Source organism: Homarus americanus, unplaced genomic scaffold (assembly GCF_018991925.1).
Source record: "Homarus americanus isolate GMGI-L3 unplaced genomic scaffold, GMGI_Hamer_2.0 scaffold53245, whole genome shotgun sequence".
In the NCBI taxonomy this organism is placed as follows: Eukaryota; Metazoa; Arthropoda; class Malacostraca; order Decapoda; family Nephropidae; genus Homarus; species Homarus americanus.
Genome location: NW_024719113.1, coordinates 97,501 through 112,500, shown reverse-complemented (window position 1 = coordinate 112,500; position 15,000 = coordinate 97,501). Strand labels below are relative to the sequence as shown.

Sequence of the window (15,000 nt, the reverse complement as noted above, 5' to 3'; positions counted from 1 at the left end):
TCCACTCTTACCGTTATTTCCTCTTAACACTTACACTTAATAACACTTTACACAATTACCTACTTATCTACGGTACTTTACCTTACACAAGTATTAACCAGTACCTGCAAGTGTTCTGTCACAACACCCTGAAATATGAGGAACACATTATAACACGGTAAAATATTAATGAACCACAGGTAGCATAACACTCAGACTCCGTACAGGTAACTTCAGACTCCGTACAGGTAACTTTAGACTCCGTACAGGTAACTTCAGACTCCGTACAGGTAACTTCAGACTCCGTACAGGTAACTTCAGACTCCGTACAGGTAACTTCAGACTCCGTACAGGTAACTTCAGACTCCGTACAGGTAACTTCAGACTCCGTACAGGTAACTTCAGACTCCGTACAGGTAACTTCAGACTCCGTACAGGTAACTTCAGACTCCGTACAGGTAACTTTAGACTTCATATTTTAATGTTATAATGACAAAATATCATTCAAATATTTTTCTATTTCCTCCCTCCTCCCTCCCTTCCTTACTTCCTTATTACTACCCTCTCTTTCCTTCCTTCCTTCCTTCCTCTTAACTCCTCTTCCTCCTCCTCCCGGAAAGCTGTCACTGTTCCTTCTGCTGCATTAGTTACCCGTACAATTTCTTCTGTTGTCTCTCCTTCTATTGTTCCTGGTGGTGGTGGTGTTGGTGCCTCTGTTGCCACCTGTGATTACCTCTTCCCCCCTGTTTGTCTTGCCCACCAGAACAACCCAACATTGCCTCTAATATCGACAAGAACAAACACCCAACTTCCTCCACGTTTCTTCCCCTCCTCTCCATCTGTCCCACACCCTCTTACCTTCCCTTTCCTTCCCCTCCCTCCCCACCCCAGCCCCCTTCCTTTCCCCTCCCCCTTTCCTCCTTTCCCTTGCCCAATTCCACGGTGCTTTCCTCCTCACCCGTCCGCCCCCTTCCCCACCCTCTTCCCATCCTCCCTTCCAAGTGCAAGTGTCTTTCCCCTCCTCCCCCTCCCTCCTCCCTCCCTCCCTAAAAGAAATGAAAAGAAACTCAACTCCAAGTAAAACAACAGCGTCGAGAGACTCTGCTTGTTTATGCAAATCACCAACTACCCCCACACCACCAGCCCCTCTTCCGCCACCCCCCACCACCACCACCCCCTCTCCTGCCTCAAGCCCCCACAACCCCTCTTCTCCTCCTGTTACACACAAACAACTGCGACCTGACCCGACCTCCAGTCATACATCTTATTAGGCAAGTTTCTAGCTCGAGTTTTCCCAGTTGTGGACAAGAAGCGGGGAGGTGAGGCGTCCAATATGCAACAGGCAACGGTGGGCTGTTGTCTGTCGGTCATCTGTTCTGTCTGTCTGTCTGTCTGTCTGGCTGCTTGGTTGGTTCACTGAGAAAGAATATTTATGAGACACAGGGGGTTCAATACCGAGACACAGGTACTACAAGGGTTCAATACTGAGACACAGGTACTACAAGGGTTCAATAGACACAGGTACTACAACAATACCAGCACAGGTACTACAAGGGTTCAATACTGAGGGTTCAATACCGAGACACACGTACTACAAGGGTTTAATAGCGAGACACAGGTACAACAAGGGTTCAATGAGACACAGGTTCTGCATGGGTTTAATAGCGAGACACAGGTACTACAAGGGTTCAATACCGAGACACAGGTTCTACACGGGTTTAATAGCGAGACACAGGTACTACAAGGGTTCAATACCGAGACACAGGTGTCTACGGGTTTAATACGAGACACAGGTATAAGGGTTTAATACCGAGACACAGGTACTACAAGGGGTTTAATAGCGAGACACAGGTACTACAAGGGTTTAATAATAACACAGGAGACACAAGGCGGGTTTAATACTGAGACACAGGTACTACACGGGTTCAATAATGAGACACAGGTACTACAAGGTTCAATACCGACACACAGGTACTAAGGGTTTAATACCGAGACACAGGTACTACAAGGGTTCAATACTGAGACACAGGTACTCAAGGGTTCACGAGACACACAGGTACTACAAGGGTTTAATAGCGAGACACAGGTACTACAAGGGTTCAATAAGAACACGTACCGAGAGACACAGGTACTACAAGGGTTCAATAGCGAGACACAGGTACTACAAGGGTTCAATAGCGAGACACAGGTACTACAAGGGTTCAATAGCGAGACACAGGTTCAATACTGAGACAGGCACACGGTTCAATATGAGACACAGGTACTACAAGGGTCTCTGATAGCGAGACACAGGTACTACAAGGTTCAATACTGAGACACAGGTACTACAAGGGTTCAATACCGAGACACAGGTACTACAAGGGTTCAATAACAGACACAGGTACTACAAGGGTTCAATACGAGACAGGTACTACAAGGGTGAGACACAGGTACTACAAGGGTTCAATACCGAGACACAGGTACTACAAGGGTTTAATAGCGAGACACAGGTACTACAGGGTTCAATCAAGAGACACAGGTACTAAGGGTTCAATATGAGACAGGTACTCACAGGTACTACACGGGTTCAATACCGAGACACAGGTACTACAAGGGTTTAATACCGAGAGGGTTTCAATACTGAGACACAGGTACTACAAGGGTTCAATAGCGAGACACAGGTACTACAAGGGTTCAATAGCGAGACACAGGTACTACAAGGGTTCAATAGGAGACACAGGTACTACAAGGTTCATATAGACAAGGTACTACAAGGGTTCAATAGCGAGACACAGGTACTACAAGGGTTCAATATGAGACACAGGTAACAAGGGCTCCGAGACACAGGTACTACAAGGGTTCAATACTGAGACACAGGTACTACAAGGGTTCAATAGCGAGACACAGGTACTACAAGGGTTCAATACCGAGACACAGGTACTACAAGGGTACTGAGACACAGGTACTAGTCCATGAGACACAGGTACTACAAGGGTTCAATAGCGAGACACAGGTACTACAAGGGTTCAATACAGACACAGGTACTAACAAGGGTCAATATGACACAGGTACTACAAGGGTTCAATACTGAGACACAGGTACTACAAGGGTTCAATACTGAGACACAGGTACTACACAAGGGTTCAATACCGAGACACAGGTACTACAAGGGTTCAATACCGAGACACAGGTACTACACGGGTTCAATACCGAGACACAGGTACTACAAGGGTTCAATACCGAGACACAGGTACTACAAGGGTTCAATACCGAGACACAGGTACTACAAGGGTTCAATACCGAGACACACGTACTACAAGGGTTTAATAGCGAGACACAGGTACTACACGGGTTCAATAGCGAGACACAGGTACGACAAGGGTTTAATAGCGAGACACAGGTACTACAAGGGTTCAATACCGAGACACAGGTACTACAAGGGTTCAATATCTATGTTATATTTCACCATTGTAAGACGGATATATCGAATGTGGAAGAGCTGTTAAGAGACGACTATTTGAATTCCGAATCTCTCTCTCTCTCTCTCTCTCTCTCTCTCTCTCTCTCTCTCTCTCTCTCATTACAGAAGCGTTTTTAATTATACTCCCAAAAAATACCATAGAGAAAACCCTAAAAAAACACACACACACACATACACAAATCATATAAAACAATCGACAAAAAATAAGAATTAGCATTAAAACACCAATCAACCAATCCAAAAAACAATAAACCTAAAGAAACCATAAAAAAAAACACAATCAGAAACCAAGAAAATAAATAAATAAACACCAGATAGAAACGTCCTCAGAGACCAATAGCGGCGGTGACAGGTGTGAGATGGGCAGGTACAAGGGAGAAGCCTAGTTAATTAAGGACAGGTATCCCCGGTAAACAACTACGACTACTCTTGATATCTCTTCTCACCACCTCCTTCCTTCTCCCTCATTCCTTTCCTCGCTCTCACTCCCTCTCTCCCTCACTAACTTCCCCATCACCACCATCTCTCGTAGAGTGAGGGGCGCTATGATAGAGGTGTATAAATGGAAGTCAGGGCTAAACAAAGGGGACATTACAAAGGTACTCAAACTATTCAACCAGGGGCGAACTCGTAACAATGGTTTTATATTAGACAAATTAAAATTTAGGCGCGAAATAGGTAAACACTGGTTTGGAAATAGAGTAGTGGACGAGTGGAACAAGTTACCAAATATCATCATTAACTCGAATACGATGGATAGCTTCAAACATAGGTTGGATGCTTATACGAGCAATAGGGGTTGGGTGTAAATGGGACTGCCCAGTATGAGCCAATAGACCCACTGCAGTTTCCCCCATTCTTGTGTTCTTACGTTCCCTCACCCTCCTTACCTCACCCTTCCCCCCCCTCACCCTCCTTACCTCACCCTCCCCCCCCCCCTCACCCTCCTTACCTCACCCTCCCCTCCCTCACCCTCCTTACCTCACCCTTCCCCCCCCTCACCCTCCTTACCTCACCCTCCCCCCCCCCCTCACCCTCCTTACCTCACCCTCCCCTCCCTCTCCCTTTTAGACACCAATGAACAATGGTGACGAAGACTATCACTATTTACAAACATCCCTCATGCAATATACATCCATCAGATCAGATCAGAAAAAAGCGGGGAGCAATAAACTGACTTACACACACACACACACACACACACACACACACACACACACACACACACACACACACACACACACACACACACACACACACACACACACACACACACACACATAGGCGCGCGCGAGTTCCCTCAAAAATCATAATTACCCAAAAATTTATACAAATTTTATCATTTTTTTTACCTGACAGTATTAAACATTACAGGTAAAAGCAATTAATGGAAAAGTGCTTCTAACAAAAATAATTATTGCTTAAACAAAAATACAAATTACACTTTTTTTTCACCAAACAGTATTAAAAATTACCATTAAAAGCTATGAATGATAATCAAATCGCTTACCATATTCGAATCCCCTGAAGAATCTCCCACCCAAGCTTATATCACGGAAAGATTAACCACCATAACCTAACCTAACCTAACCTAACCTAACCTAACCTAACCTAACCAACCTAACCTAACCTAACCCCATTCTCTACAACAGGGTGCAACAGTATCAGTAATTAATCAGGTTTTTCATTCTCATAAAATATCATAAACAAACTCACTAACACATTCAAGTAATTAAAACACAGATTAAATTAATTCCGTATTAGTGTCCAGGTGAATGTAATTAACAAAAATAAAAGCATAGGATCCATCATTTGTTTGTAATTAATTAAAACACAGGTAAATAATACAGTCACCTGTACGTCATAATATTGTTGTCGAGATAAAATTATAATATAAATATCTGTTGTATTTCCCCCCAGGTAATAATCGAGGTATTTTATGTACTGCTAGACCTATAACACCCTGTTGTTTACATGAATCAGTTGTGTTTACACCTGTTGTTTACATGAATCAGTTGTGTTTACACCTGTTGTTTACATGAATCAGTTGTGTTTACACCTGTTGTTTACATGAAGCAGATGTGTTTACACCTGTTGTTTACATGAATCAGATGTGTTTACACCAGTTGTTTACATGAATCAGTTGTTGTTTCGATCCAAGTGGGAGTCGTTCGGCTGTTGTTTCGGACCATAAGGCGGTCAATGAGCTGAGGCGCCACCAGCCGACATTCCCGCTGGATTCTATGAAACTGGCGATGACTTTACTCTCCAAGGCTATTAACCGGATCACTGGCGTTTTGCCTTTGGACGCCAATCATACCGTGATGCGATTAACCGAACCCAGAACCTGCAGCCATGCCCTTATATGGGTGTGCTTTGTTGCGGGTGATGCGATTACCAATATGGTGGCCTCCGTACCAGGGATTACCAAGATGGTGGCCTCCGTACCAGGGATTACCAAGATGGCGGCCTCCGTACCAGGGATTACCAAGATGGTGGCCTCCGTACCGGGATACCAAGATGGTGGCCTCCGTACCAGGGATTACCAAGATGGTGGTGAACGAGATTACCAGATGGTGGTCTCCGTACCAGGGATTACCAAGATGGTGGCCTCCGTACCAGGGATTACCAAGATGGTGGCCTCCGTACCAGGGATTACCAATATGGCGATGCCAATATGGCGGCCTTACCAGGGATTACCAAGATGGTGGTCTCCGTACCAGGATTACCAAGATGGTGGCCTGTATTACCAGATGGTGGCCTCCGTACCAGGGATTACCAATATGGGCCCTCCGTACCAGGGATTACCAATATGGCGGCCTCCACCAGGCGGCATTACCAATATGGCGGCCTCCGTGAGATTACCAAGATGGTGGCCTCGTACCAGGGATTACCAAGATGGTGGTCTCCGTACCAGGGATTACCAAGATGGTGGCCTCCGGATTACCAAGGGAGGGATTACCAAGATGGTGGCCTCCGTACCAGGGATTACCAAGATGGTGGCCTCCCGGATTACGGGATTACCAATATGGCGGCCTCCGTACCAGGGATTACCAAGATGGTGGCCTCCGTACCAGGATTACCAAGATGGTGGTCTCCGTACCAGGGATTACCAAGATGGTGGCCTCCGTGCAGGGATTACCAAGATGGGGCCTCCGTACCAGGGATTACCAATATGGCGGGGATTACCAATATGGCGGCCTCCGTACCAGGGATTACCAAGATGGTGGCCTCCGTACCAGGGATTACCAAGATGGTGGTCTCCCGATACCAAGATGGTGGCCTCCGCAGGATTACCAAGATGGTGGCCTCCGTACCAGGGATTACCAATATGGCGGCCTCCGTACCGGGGATTACCAATATGGCGGCCTCCGTACCAGGATTACCAATATGGCGGCCTCCGTCCGGGATTACCAATATGGCGGCCTCCGTGCCAGGGATTACCAAGATGGTGGCCTTCCGTACCAGGGATTACCAGGATGGTGGCCTCCGTACCAGGGAGTACCAAGATGGTGGCCTCCGTACCAGGGATTACCAAGATGGTGCCTCAGTACCAGGGATTACCAAGATGGTGGCCTCCGTACCAGGGATTACCAATATGGCGGCCTCCGTACCAGGGATTACCAAGATGGTGGCCTCAGTACCAGGGATTACCAAGATAGTGGCCCCCGTACCAGGGAATACCAAGATGGCAACCTCCCGTCACAGGGATTACCAAGATGGCGGCGAGGGTGTCAGGCTTCGGTTCAACATGGAGAAAACTCTATTAAAAGTTGTGTTTTTGGTTGTTAACCGCCTGAGCTGCTTAACTTTACGGCGGCCGGCCACACCACCACACAAATTAACTTTGGAGAGAGAGAGAGAGAGAGAGAGAGAGAGAGAGAGAGAGAGAGCTCCCAACGCCTCCTCAACATCAACATCTCCCACCAATATATATCAACAAAACAATCCTTAACAACACTCCCCATAACTCCCCATTAACATGACAAGTTAATGGGTCGAGTCATAATATAATTCCAAAGTTTAATGAACCTTCCTTGAGACATTCTTGATGGTAATAGAGACCATAATTAAGAAAATATGTCATGATAGAGATATAGTTCACTGTTATGTTCCATTCTGTCAATATCAGACACGAGGGTGCAATTACAGGTAAACCTACAGGTATAGATACAAATATAATTACAGGTACAAATACAATTACAGGTAAAAATAGGATACGGGTACAAAAATAAGATATAGAATCAAAATATTTAAGATACAAGATACAAAATATGAATGCTGGTACCAAACCAAAGAAATGCAGATTTTGAGTTACCAAACACGCCAAATTAAGGGACAGAAAATCGCCAGAATTAAAGGGACAGAAATCGCCAAAATAACGGGATAAGACTCGCCAAATGAAGCAAACTTGGTATAATGACTCAACAATTTGGCGAAAATGCGTCAAAAGTTGCAAGAGAAAGAAGCTCAGTCGTCCAGTCTTGTCACTACCTTAGTTGAACAAGCAATCAACAACTTGCTGGCGCTAATTAATTGGGCGCTTGTTGTCATCTGTAGCACTCGAAATCCGATCACAGACTCTAAAAAGTTCATAAGGGTGAATATTGCTCGTAAGAAGTTCATAAGGGTGAATATTGCTTGTAAGAAGTTCATAAGGGTGAATATTGCTTGTAGGAAGTTCATAAGGGTGAATATTGCTCGTAAGAAGTTCATAAGGGTGAATATTGCTCGTAAGAAGTTCATAAGGGTGAGTATTGCTTGTAAGAAGTTCATAAGGGTGAATATTGCTCGTAAGAAGTTCGTAAGGGTGAATATTGCTGGTAAGAAGTTCATAAGGGTGAATATTGCTTGTAAGAAGTTCGTAAGGGTGAATATTGCTCGTAAGAAGTTCGTAAGGGTGAATATTGCTTGTAAGAAGTTCATAAGGGTGAATATTGCTGGTAAGAAGTTCATAAGGGTGAATATTGCTCGTAAGAAGTTCATAAGGGTGAATATTGCTCGTAAGTGTAAAGGTGTTAACATGTTGACTACTGATTGACTTAGTTGTTATAGACACGTGTGAATGGTTCTGTGGGCGTGACGTCACTACAGTCACCTAACCAATTCTAATCTTACTTTCAAACTATCCTGAACTTAACCGAATATGACCACACTTTACTTAGCCAATCAAGACCTTTTAAATCTAATACGTCACTAAGGGAGAACCAATCAAGACCTCTTAAATCTAACACGTCACTAAGAGAGAACCAATCAAGACCTCTTAAATCCATCACGTCACTTTAAAGGAACCAATCAGCTGCCACTACCATGTCATCTGAGAAAATAAAAATAAACAAAAATTGACCCCTCTCCCTCTCCCTCTCCCAGGCCTGACCTGATGCATCACCAAACAAACTCGGTGAATTATATTTCACATTTGTTATGCAGTTCCTTTTGAAGTCTTAGGTAAGGCTGTAATTGTGTTGTAATGAAGGTGTGTGTGTGTGTGTGCGTGTGTGTGTGTGTGTGTGTGTGTGTGTGTGTCCCTCCCTCTCTCTCCCTCCTCGTGTGACCCCATTCTTCTCCTCCCACTTTCCTTCTTTCCTTCCTTCCCTCCCTTATCTTTCTCTTTCCTCTTTCCATCTCCCTCCTCCTCCCTTCTACCTCTCCACTTACCCTCTCATCTTCATTATCAGCTTTCCTCCCTCCCATTCATTATTCTATATTTCCCTTTCTCCTTCCTCCCATCCATTCTCTCCTCCCCTTTCATTCCATCCTTCCATCCATTCTACCCCTCACCATCCCTTTCACCCATTCTTGCTCCCCCATCTCTCTACTGGGAAGGGGTGCGTAGAGGGGGAACAGGAGGGGGAGTGGAAGGGGGAGGGGGGGAGTTAGAGAGGGAGGCGGAGGTTGAGCCAGGGAGGGGCGGGAAAGAGGAGGGGGAACGGAGGAAGGGGAGTGAAGGAGGCGAGGAGAGGGGGCGGAGTGGAGGAAGGGGCGAGACGGAAGGGGAGGAACAGAAAGAGGGAGGAAAATGGAAGGAGGAGAGAGAGAGGGAGGGAGGAATACCAGAAGCAACCAACCCACATAAAACGCTGTGCCATTTCAGCTCAAGGAATCAAAGGCAATAACCCTCCTGCATGACAGCCAGGATCGTGAGGCGCATCCGGGAGGGGGAGGAGGAGGTACAATGGAAGAGGAGGAGGAGAGAAGGTGGTGGTGATGAGGGTGGTGATGGGGTAGAAGGGTAGTGACGGGGGGGTAGAAGGGGGTGGGATAGTGGTACAGCGTCACCAAGATGCTTATTGATCTTGAGGTCGTATTGGTGCACCACACTCGATGCTTTCTTGTTTCTCTTATACAACTTTATAATATCGTCTTCTGAGACTTTATACATTTAGCGGAACAGTTGATATTATTTTATTTAGTTATTTTCTTACACAGCTGGAGATATTTTAGGTCGTAATATTTGTCCGGGAAGCGAATGTCCTGCATAACACAGATGCGATTTAGTCTTCTACACGTTAATAATAAGCGCCGCTTGACCAGATTTTTCTGGTTTATCCCGATGCTATTTTGTTTTCCTTGTCGATGACGCAACCCAATAACTTTATCCCAAAACTATTTTGTCTTATAAAGTTATAATACATTTCTGAAGCTCTTTTACCGAGTTTTCTCGATTCTATTTTCCTTTACGTGTACCTGACATTTAGGCGATGGTATTTTGTTATGTACTCGCACCCCGGTGTTCTCAACCCTTATTACTTCATACCGATGCTCTTTTGTTTCACCCAAACTTTCAATTAGTACCTGGTCGATAGTCTTTTGTTATATAGTTGTCCCCCCAGGTTCACTACACTTAGTAATTTATCCTGATGCGATTTTGTTCTAAAGGAGGCGACTGTGGGCGTTCCGGCCCCTTGCGAGCCGCTAATTATGTTGTGTTTGTTGTACCCAGAGTCATAAAGACACTCCCGGGTGACTCCGACGGCACGAGACGAGAAGATCCCTAAAATTGATTACACAAAGTGGATCGGGAGACTCAGGGTGGTAAAAGGAGTTGGATCTCATCCCCTTTGAAGGATCTATTGCGAGAAAGGTCCTAAATGCCAGACTTTCCCAGGCAATTGGCATCCCACTCTTACGATTTATGGATTGAAAGGAAAGGAATTACGGGAGTAAATTCTCATTCTTTGTCTTGATGTAAAAGGGAGATCTACACATGTGATTGGAAGCTGTTTGTTGGAAATATTACGCGAATTAAAATCTTACTGCGCACGCTCATCTTTCTGTGTGTGTGAGAGAGAGAGAGAGAGAGAGAGAGAGAGAGAGAGAGAGAGAGAGACACGTGAGGTAGATGGGCAGGAGGTGAGGGGTGAGGAGAGAGTCTCTCTGCTTTAGTGGTGAATTATTAAAGAGAAGAGCTGTTGTATGTTATTTGTGGCCTTTGTTCTGGTAAGTCGACTGGATACTGTACTGTCTAGTGTAGCCTCAAGTGTACATGTACGTGTGTGTGGAAGTATATCGATGAGCGTAAAGGTGTACGTCTAGAAACAGGTAGGTGTGTACAGGTATATGTACGGCTCAGTGTTCATGTAAGCGTACAGTGAATTAAAGGGATGCAATTAAAGCCTGTGTACGTACATACATACACACACACACAAATATATATGTATGTATGTATGTATGTATGTATTCATGTATGTATGTATATATGTATGTATGTATATATATGTATGTATGTATGTATGTATGTATGTATGTATGTATGTATGTATGTATGTATGTATGTAAATGCGTCAAGGTGTACACATGTTCCTGGGTCAACAAGCATAATTAACAAAATTTCTGCAATGCTTTTTTTTTCTTCTTTTTTTTTTACGGGGATTAGCCCACCCAGGATCAGGTCACTGACCCACATCTGGGCCTGGGGGGCGAAAATGTAATAAATAATACTACTACTAACAATAATAATAATAACAATAAAAATAACAATAACAATAATAATAATAATAATAATAATAATAATAATAATAATAATGATAATAATAATAATAATAATAATAATAATAAAGAACCATAAATACAAAAATGAAAAAAAAGATCAATAGTGAGAAACATTATATGTATGTTGTGTTGTTATGTGAGAGAAACAATTGAGACCCTACAATTGTGTGTAAATGAGGCAGAAAGTCAGATCAGCAACCTGGGACTTGGTCACAATTTTTGTGATGCCATATGGCAGGAGGGTCTACCATTAGACAACACATTATGCTTCCAAGATCTTCCCAGGCGGTAGTACCTCCCTGTTTGGTAGCTGCCTACTACCTACTAATGTAACCCAATCGAGAGAGAGAGAGAGAGAGAGAGACAGAGAGAGAGAGAGAGAGAGATATATCATAGACTCGTTTGAAGGTATGCAGTTAAGAGTACCTTTCCTCTCATCCCTCACACACTTTCCCTCACTCTCCCAGGAACACACAGTACCTCCTTCCCTCCTTCTCCCTCCTTAGCATGATAACGAGATGGATGGTCAGTGTTCCCTCCCATTAACCAGCGTATCTCGACGGATGCTCGGAGTACCAACCTTCCCCCTCCTTTATGCTACTTTCTACCTCCTTCATGCTACATTTTCTCCTCCCTTTACGATACTTTCTCCTCTCCTTCTTTCTTCCTTTACTTTCCTGTGCTCCTCCTTCTTCCATGGTAACTTCATCCCATTTCTCCCGTCCTCTTCTCGGTATCACTTTCTTTTCCCTCCCTTTCTTCCCAACTTCCTTCTTCCTTCTTCTATCATTGTCTCCTCCTCTTCTATCCTCCTCCTTCCCCTTCCCATCTTCTTCCTCTTCCCCCCCTCCTCCCCCTCCCACCAATAAAACACACTAATATATGACGAAGATAATCCTTTACCGAGGCGTTTAATCTCTTTATCTCTTAATGACCAAATAGTTTAGTCTAGGCGCCAGGGACTCCGTATCTATATATATAGCTCGTCGGGTAGTGTGGTCGGCTCGTAAGTTAAGGGTCTCAGGTTCGATTCTCAGTGGGTAGGACAAAGGAGGAGGGGGGGGGGCTGTTATGGTCCTTCTATACTCATGAGTACTATAATGAGTACCTAATTAATGGTAGGGTTAGTACTCGGGGTGTTTCCTCGAGTATCTTGTATTGACTACCACTATCGTTATCACTATTCACCATCACTAACCACTATTATCACTATCCATCATCATCATCATCAATCTGTCACCTACCAGTATCATCATCATATTTACAACCATCATCATCATTACCACCACTACAAGCTACCACCGTCATTAACACCTGCTACCACCACCATCACTATCTACCACCATCACCACCAACAGATTTTCTTGTGTGTGTGTGTGTGTGTGTGTGTGTGTGTGTGTGTGTGTATAATGAGCTGATGAGTTAGTGTATAATGCCTCATCTACATCAAGATCGACTTAACAAACTTAGGTAAGAAAATGTGGTGCTGGAGTCTTTACCGCCCATGGCTCTTGATGGCTTTACCGCCCATGGCTCTTGATGGCTCTACCGCCCATGGCTCTTGATGGCTCTACCGTCCATGGCTCTTGATGGCTCTACCGTCCATGGCTCTTGTTGGCTCTTTATTAACGTAACACCTTCAGATACATTATAAAACCTATACTGCGAAAAAAACTATTTGTATTTCCTAGGATAAACTACAATTCCACCTGATACATTGTAGAATCCATACTACGAAAAGAAAAAAAAATTCCCCCGACTGAACAATGACCCCGTCAAATGCATAATTCAACTCATCCTACGAAAAAAAAATCCTTGTATTTCCTAAGATGATCAGCGACACCAACAGCTACACAATTCAACTCACCCTGCGAAAAAAAATCCCTGTATTTCCAAGGATGAACAGCGACACCAACAGATACACAATTTACCTCATCCTAGGAAAAAAATTCCTTGTATTTCCTAGGATGAACAGCGACACCAACAGATACACAATATACCACATCCTACGAAAAAAAATCCTTGTATTTCCTAGGATGAGCAGCGACACCAACAGATACACAATATACCACATCCTACGAAAAAAAATCCTTGTATTTCCTAGGATGAACAGCGACACCAACAGATACACAATTTAACTCATCCTGCGAAAGGTAAAATACACAAAAAAATATTTAAACATTTTTTTCACATTGATATTCATGAGGCACTTAGCGGGTGTCGATGTTGCCCACCTCATTATAAATAATGTATGCGACGCCCTAATTCCTCCCCTGCTTCCCTTTACCAATAAAACAAAAACCGAGGGAGTTCTATGTGTCCGATTTCTATTAAATGACTTCAGAAAAAAATAGTGTTCGATTTCTTCCACACGATTTCAGAAATACGAGAATAGTTCCCCGGTGTTCGATTACTTCCTTATGACTTCAGTATAATGTTGAATACTAGAATCCTTGTGTCGGATTTCTCTTACAGACTTCTTTCCCGCGTTCCATTACCCCCAATATGGCTTAAAAACGGAAAAAAAAATATCCTCCCGCGTTTAATTCCTCCAATACTTCATAAACGCGACAATTAAACCTCCTCCCTGTGTCCGATTCCTCGATATGGCTTCAGGAAAAAAAAAATACCCTCCCGACTTGTCCGATTCCCCTCATCTGGCCTCACATAAACAGCAAAAAAGAAACCTCGCGTCCGATTCCCCGCAGATGATCTCAAACAAAAAGACTAACAAAAAAAACCTCACTGGACAGCCAATCAAATGTGTAATAACAATTAAACTCTCCTATCACAGTTTAATTAAGTCATCCAAGTATTTCACTGATAATTCTAATAACAACAACCTCTTAAAACTACAATAATCCACTAAATTATATAATCTCCATTTAATAAACGACTAATAATAATTCATATCCACACAATAACTCTCGATTATCACATATCAAAGTTATATATAAAAAAAATATTAACTAAATGGATGTAATGTTTTGGAATAATTTTTTGTGACATACTGTACATACATACATACACACACACAAACACAGACACACATACATACATATATACATACATACACACACTTACATACAGCTCGAAGCGTCAATTAATATTCAAAGCGTCATCAATTCCTGTATTTTTGCATCAATAAATAATGTTGTCAGTGTACCATGAATATTATTGTTATTGTTTATGACGGCGAGTGTGGTGACGTGTACGGGTGGAAGGAGGGAGGTGAAGGGAGGTGGGGAGGGAGGGAAGAAGTGGTGTAGGTGAAGGGAAGTGGTGAGGGAGGGAAGAAGGGGTGTAGGTGAAGGGAGGTGGGGAAGGATGAGGTGTAAATGAAGGGAGTGAGGTAGTGGAAGTGTAGAGAGAGAGAGAGAGAGAGAGAGAGAGAGAGAGAGAGAGAGAGGCTTAACAACGCCTACTTAATTGAGACTCACTTCCCATCAAAATGGCCTCAGAATCACCCTGAGACTGTACCTTAACTACCTCCGTTCTCCACCAATCAGAGAAGAGAGAATTAATGAGGGAATCAGCGAGAACACAATGACAATGAATTATTCAATAAT

The 15,000-nt window shown here is 43.7% G+C and overlaps 1 protein-coding gene across 1 annotated transcript in view; it reads right to left on the bottom strand.

The window, feature by feature from the left end:
- The window catches only part of LOC121859920, a 59,029-nt gene extending 58,906 nt beyond the window's left edge, over nt 1-123 (bottom strand). The window contains exon 1 of the mRNA XM_042356879.1: nt 1-123. This exon is cut by the window's left edge and continues 898 nt beyond it. The gene's annotated coding sequence lies outside the window, so the exon portion shown is untranslated.
- Nucleotides 124-15,000: the final 14,877 nt, after the last annotated feature.